Below are 8,064 nucleotides of genomic sequence, written 5' to 3'. Positions count from 1 at the left end.
GCACCTTGGTTCGGCGGGTGGTGGGAGAGATTGATAGGATTAAAAAAAAACTGCATTAAAAAAGTATTAGGACGAGCACTGGTGGACAATGCAACACTCAACACGATAATTACTGAAATAGAAAGTATACTCAATGATCGCCCACTTACATACGTTTCATCCAACGGACAAAAAACCCCTTACTCTGTCACATTTATTATATGAAAGACGAATCAGGACGCTACCGTATAACGGACTTGAAGACTGAAGTTTACAACCAGGAGCCAAAGACACTACGCATGAATCAGTAACTAGACAATCTAAGTTTCTATCATTAATTCGCTAAGGGAACATTACCGATACACTGGTCGAAACACACAGAACATTAATGTCGGAGATGTAGTTCAGATTCATGACGATGTATCAAGAGTAAACTGGACTTTGGCTGTAATTGACAAATTAGTTTACGGCAAAGATGGACTTACACGATCAGCCATTATTCGAACCAAAAGCGGTGTGACATCTAGACCAATCAGCAAACTTTATCCGTTAGAACTGAATTCTTTGGAAGTTGAAACCAGAGCAGCTCAGTGTGAGGTAAAGAAGAAAATAAAAACATGGACTAACGCGTGATAAATGTAAATTGTGAAAAGTTAAAGTAAATGTGTGATTAGCATATGGACATTTAAGTGAATATAAAATTTGGACTGTTAAATATAATTACATAGAGACTTTAAAGTTTTAATTTATTTTCTCAGAATTTTTATCATTTAATTTGTGATCACTTTTATTTATTGTAAAGTAATTCATTTGCGGCCCCCAGTATGTTGGAAGTAACGCATAAACGTAACGTTCTCGCTGCCGCTATTGATTGTAACGTCACCTAAGTGGCGTATTGATGTTAGAGTTTGAATAGAGATCCATACATGCTAGATACCTTTGTTATTGTTAGCCTTATAGTTGCCCGATTTACCCACTAAACGATAGAGGCTAAAAAGAGATTGTATTGATCACTAAATATGTATACATAACATTGACTGAAATAACATAACGTGGTGTTTTAAAAAGAGTTGATAAAATATTGAGTTTCTCTACATAATCTATAATATCTATGTATTTGTGATAAATCTGACAAAAACACAAAATTGTAAAAAAAAATATCATTATTTCATGAGTGATGTAAGTAAGTCAACAGTGATTTCAATTTTATAAATCATGTATTGCTGATAATGTTTGCTTTTAACAAATTCTGTTTATCTATTATTGTGTTCATCATAATACGGGAAAAAAATAAGTATTTAAGAAAAATAACCCTTATAAAGGTTCATTGAATGGTTTATTTATATTAAAGTTTTTATAGATGGTGCATTGATGATAATATTTGCTTGCTCAATTTACTGTTGATCTTAAATATGTATGATGCCAATGGGCAAAATCAAATGTTAAAAAACATTTCGTTATTTCAGGGTAATTTTGCATTGATATAGAATCCAACATATAATTATGATAATTGTAGCAATAATTGAAAACAATACAAAACATTGAGATTAGAAAAACCCAAATCTATGGTATGATATGATAAAAAAAACATACAGTAATAATGAAACACTACCATATACACAGTCTAACCACGGCTGAGTGGTTGTCTTCTGCATAGTATTACTAGAAAATGATGATATAAAATCTAGAGGGCTTTGAATCGAATGAGAAAAAAAATATGATGCAAGATAATTATAAAGATAGAAAAAATAAGGTCTGTTTAAATATCGTCTATATTGAGCATCGGTAAACTACTGCTGCCTAACCTCAAGGTTTGAAATAGGCAAATATTAATGTGAATACATTTGGAAACGCATGAACCCTAAAAAAGCACGAATAGAAGCATTAACAGGGTTAAATTGTTTGTAGTAATCTCCATGTAAAATTTATGATAAACAGGACGGCTTTCTCTCATCTTTTGTCAATGTTCAATTCTCTGATTGTAACTCTCCTCTTCTTTTTTCGTAGTTTTCTTCATTTCCTTTTTTTTATATGTGCAAGTGTGAGTAACCTGCTAGATTGTAGTGTAGTGATATTTTTTTCTAAAACCCTTTTATAACAAAAACACAAGAGTATTGATCAAAACATTGTTTTCTATTAAAACATAATGTAAGGACTTTAACTAGGAATAAAAATCAAGTAAATAAAATCTGTTTTTTTCAAATGGTAGGAAAACTGCCAATCCTAGTCAATTAAAATTGGAGTCGAGCTTATCTGCCAAGTTCGGGACTCAAACTCACAACCTCAGTGTTGACAGGTTAGTGATACAGAAGTTTTCTTGTACATGACTTTCGTTGTCTTTTCAATTACGTGCTTTTTGCAACTGTTGAAATTAACAGTTCTTGAAATATAAACTCTACGACAAAAGTAATGATTCTAGTATTCTAAATGTAAACTTTTCATTTCTATGTAGGAACACTCCAATAGCGCTTGCATATCGAGACGTTAACGTTGGTAACGTTAAAAATTATTTTAGAAGTCCATCCATGAACGACGAAACCGAATGATGCTTTACTCGGCCAACAATAACATAAATGCTAATGCATAATTAAATAAACCGTACAACATACATCATTTGAATACCGATGTCATGGAGATTCTACAGAATACTGTTTTAGTGAGAGCAACCAACCACAGGAAGAAGTCGAAAAAGACCATCATCTTCCAGAAAAAGTTTACATTTTCATTTTTTCTGTGACGTATTCCCTTATTTAATATACAGCCCTTTGCTTGCCTTTTCAATTCATGATGCAATGTTTATAAAATATTTTTTCAAGAATTTCATCGAGTGAGACGCAAAACGCTTGGATATTTTCAATAAGAACGTTGTCAGCGTAGAAATGCACGTGCATTTCCCCTGAATAAAGGCAAAAAATGTCCGGGAGTATTGGTTTTCTAATGACGTGTCATTAACTAATAAAAATCCGAGAAATTTACTACGCCGTGGATAAGTATGTTTACCCTTCACAAAGACGTTCAATCATTTGTGCGTTTTTGTTTTAAGTCGACTGTTTTTGCTGTAACGTCTTGATAGAGAACGGAATATTGAAGTAAAACGAATAATCGGTGTAGTTAAATCGATATATCATGGTCAGGATGGGTACTTACGAAAAATATCTATCTTGATAAGGAAATTCCTTCACCTTAGCGGCTCATGACGATCTACCTTCTGTCAACTGGAATTTATTTTTGCAAAAACCCATCCTGAACATGATATATCTGTTCATATTCTTGTAATATAATATAATGTTCATATGTGATTCGAAAGAACATAATTCTGTTGGTTAATGAAACAAAATACTCACACATTGTTGTCAATACAATGGAATTCTATGCAGCTCTCATTCAAGCGAGAGGTATAGCTTGCTATAAAACCAGGTTTAATCTACCATTTTCTATTTAAGGAAATGCCTGAACCAAGTCAGGAATATGACAGTTGTTTTCCATTCGTTTGATATGTTTGAGCTTTTGTTTTTGCCATTTGATAAAGGATTTTCCGTTTTGAATTTTCCTTGGAGTTCGGTATTTTTGTTATTTTACTTATGCTTTAATCTTCTCTTAATGAAAATTCTAAAAGTATCGAACATCTTCGACAGCAAATTGATTCGTTCACGAAGATTAACTATGGTTCATTATAACTTAAGTTCTGCAATCAGCTGTATTGTCTGACACTTATGTGCCATGTCAATCTAATTAAACCAATGATAAATGTTTTCTATAAATTACAAATACCTAATGCATATTGTAATAACAGGAATCGTTTACGTGAATTTCTTCATGGCATACCAACATTGTTACAAATTGCCTTTAAATATAACCTTAGGGAAACGACTTTTTTGTTTTAACGTAAACGTGTAACGTCAGACATTTTGCATGTAAAAGTTCTTACAAATACTGTAATAATTTAGTTATTAAAAATTATGTCATGATTTATGTGAAATACTGTGACCTGAACATTTCAATTATTCCCTGCCTTTTCACCATTTAACTACGCACGATCGTGTGTTGAGTTTTCGTATTCATTGGCCTAAGAAATTTGAAATTGGTTAGTTCCCCGAATTCAAAAAAATAATATTTTAACATTTTTGTTTTCATACCCTCGTATGTCAAATCGACCTCGGTAGCATCAGTCTCCGACTCGTCAGTTTCACTTTCAATTTGAGTTCATTGTTTTCATTTGCATCAGAATCCTCGCGTTGTTTTTGAATTTTTCAACGAGAGATTCGTTTTACTTCCACCATTCATTTCATATCTTAGTGCAGCCTATTAAAAAGCAAGAATGTTATCGAACGAAATTTCATCATGATCGAAGCATTGTGGTCAATGCATGATGCCAATCAACTCGGCAATGGAATGTTGTCATCCGGGTCATCTTCATTATTATTGTCATTTGTTTCAGGGTTCACAACAGAGAACGCAGCATTTTGAAACTCTCGATGTGAATTTCTTACTCCGCGATTTGAGAAGATTATCAAAGTAACAACGTTAGTTCTATTCGAAATATATATTCGGCGTTACTTTTAGTTTATTTTAATTAAAACTTAATACTGTTTCAATAATAAAACTACTGTAAGTTAACGGTTTAACACCTTGCTAATTGATTATCCTGAAAAATCATCATGTATAAACATATCAATCAATACTGTTATCATATTTAATTAATTAAACAAACCGGTTTTAACAGGTAATAATTAATGTAATTAAGAATATTGGGACTACATGATTAGACCGGAATTCGGAAAGTGATACGTCACGCTCAGTGTTGTCATAAAAAAGGGAGAAACCTATAACAATAAAAATAAAACAATAAAAATTATGCGTTAACAAAACAAACTAGACAATACCTTAGCCAAAGTAAAATACTTCAGAACAGTTCACATTAACACACGCATAAAACAATAGATTTGGCAAAACAAACTCCACCAAAATAAGGGTGCACTCAGCTGGTGCTCCAGAAAGGTTAACAGTTTCCGTTTCACAAAATTTGCACTCATGTTGCTTATTTTGAGTACACAATCGTTGATAAATCGCATTCGGTGATGTCACAATCTATGTAAAATGACAGGTTTGTGGCTACGACTAGTGGAATATATCCATGCTCATCTGTGACACAGATATTCTTCAATGATGAACCAGATCATGACGTTGTCTAAAAAACTTTCAAAGCGATACATGCAATTTTACTATTTGTAACCATTGTTGCATTATGTTTTTGTAAGCAGCAACCGTCTTTCAAGAAAATCATAATTAGAAAAATGCAATGCATTGATATTGTATACACTAATGCAATCACTGCTATACTGTTTTTCTTAGAAATTGACAGTTTACAATGGGAAAAAATAAACAAGCTGTAAATTTCTTCATGAAAAGATCTGTGAATGTTTCGGCAATAAAGTTTATCGACAAGTTGTATTTTTATTGGCACCAATTGCTCCTTTTTAATAGAAGACTTGTTCCCTATTGATCTTTTGAATAAACTTATTCTAAAATCTTATTAATTAACACTGAAATATGATCTCTGAATATTGTTTTTATCGGTAAAAAGATCGATTCTGTTAATAAATTAGAAAAATAACTACACAACTTTGCTATTCAGCTATGAATATTTTCGTCCTACATACAGCCAATCGATACTGATATTTTGGTAATGCACAAGATCATGTTTGTCTCTGACTGTGTATAACGTCTCCGTCGAATATATCTAAAAAATCGGACTAATATTGGTTTTGTTTTCGATAAATTTTATAAACAAACATTGAAGACCCAACATTACTAAAAGATTTGCCAAATACAGCTAAGGTAATCTATTCCTGGGGTAGAAAATCCTTAGTATTCCGAAAAATAACTAAATATGTATTCCTATACATTTATGAAAACTTATGGTCCTACATCTTTGCGACATTGTGTACTTATATGCTGGTATTGAACAACGTCACTGGTCTCTCAGACTTTTTATGACATTCTTACACTAATTATATATAAATCCTTGGATGTGTACTGATTGATACTATAATCTGGGAGAACATGATTTACTTATTAGTTGTATTTGGCTTTGAACTAACTTTCAGTAAGTGCGAGTACTCTTATATTGGTGATTTGTGTCTATTGTATTTATGTAAGTTGTTTTTATGTTTCGTACCGATCTTTTTAGTTAAGCCAATTGAAGCCGATTTTTACAGTTTGTTCTTATGTTGTGTTTTTACATCACTGTTCCAGATAAGGGGAGTGTTGACCTCTCACAAATATGTTTAAGTTGTCTCATTGGCACTTATACCACATCTTCTTATATCTATTTACCCCGCCACATTCTTTATGTGATTGTCCCAATTCAGGAGTCTGTAGTTCAGTTGTTGTCGTTGGTTCATGCCTATCAAATTTATTTTTCGTAAATTGTTTTGTTATAGATTAGGCCTTTAATTTTCTCGTTTGAATTGTTTAACATTTGTCATTCGGGGCCTTTTATATCTTGCTACGCGTTATGGGTTTTGCTCAGTGTTTACGGCTGTGCGGGGACCTATAATTGCTTATATCCACTTCATTTGAACTCTGGTGGGTAATTATCGCATTGGCAATCATACAACATCTCATTATTTTTAAATAACCCCGCACATTCAGTATATGCTTGTCCCCAAGTCAAGAACATGTAATTTAGTGAAATCATTTGTTGCTGTTTATCTTATTTGTTTTTCGTTGATTGTTTTGTCAAGCCTGCGACATTTTTGTCTCGGAAGTGAAAAATATCCATCGTATATTATATCGTTGCCGTAGTCGGCGGCGGCGGCGTCCACATAGGTTAAGTCTGTATTAGTTATTTTTTTTAGACAGCAATAACTTTGTCGAATCTTCATGGAATTTTATGAAATCTGAACAGAAGCTTTCGTATGAACAAGGGACAGTATAAAGAGCAAACTTTTGAAATATATATTTGTTTCTCTCCGTATTTTACAGATAAATGTAGATAGTCTAGTGCAACAGGGTGTAAGACATCAATTACTTTGTCAAGCTTTAATAAAAAAAAAATAAAAACTTTGGCAGAAAGTTTTTTTATGAATAAGAGATTATGTCTGAAGCAAAATTTGAAGACAATTTGTTTATTTTTATTTTTCAGTTATTTACAGATAGATAGACTAAGTCTTTTGCAGTGAACATTTACAGACAGTCTGGGAATAAAAATTATTAACATGATCAAAATGTGAACCTTCATTGATTGTTATGAAACTTGGACAGTATATAATCTTCAAAACAGAAAAAAAGCATTTGAAGTTTGATTTAAAAAAATAAATCTGTATTGTATTGATTAATAGACTTACTTTTTATAGTTAACATTACACTTTTACACTGATAGCAGCAATAGCAATCACGGGGTTCCGCAGAACCCTTTACGAATTATTTACACAAATCAGGCCGTTAGTTTTCTCTTTTGAATTATTAAACATTTGTCACGTAAAGGCTTTTAATAGCTTGCTAGGCGTTATGGGTTTACCTCATTGTTGAAGGCCGTACGGTGACATATTGTTGCCAATGTTTTATTATAACGTCATTTGGTCTCTGGTGGAAAGTTGTATCATTGGCAATTATACCACATCGTATTATTGTTATAAATACAAGTGAACGGAATTGTGTCTTCGAAAAAGGAGCATGTGCATGTGCATGCCGATTTCAGATCAGATATCCCGTAGCTTTCAAGCAAATTATGATTACGTTTATAACATTTTTGAAAGATATGACTATTAATTAAGCACTCTAAAAGAGGCCGTATCTACGACTTTCACAAAAATTTGTCAACCATTTTTTTTCAAAAACAATTTTACATTTTGTAAACAAAATACGAATGACACTTTGGTGACAATCACAACGTTCGTTTCACGATAATTAAATCTTTATTTAGAAGTTCCATTTTTATCGGTCCGACAAAAACTCCTTTGAAAGCCCGTCCATGTATTCATATAACCTAGTAAAAGTGCAAGTGTACACAGTTCTATTTAGAAATTACACGTCTTTACCAAAACAACATTGAATCGTGGTTGACTATTTTCACGAATTCAG

Source organism: Mytilus californianus, unplaced genomic scaffold, assembly GCF_021869535.1.
Source record: "Mytilus californianus isolate M0D057914Y unplaced genomic scaffold, xbMytCali1.0.p SCAF_1, whole genome shotgun sequence".
In the NCBI taxonomy this organism is placed as follows: Eukaryota; Metazoa; Mollusca; class Bivalvia; order Mytilida; family Mytilidae; genus Mytilus; species Mytilus californianus.
Note: the sequence above shows the minus strand (reverse complement) of the source record.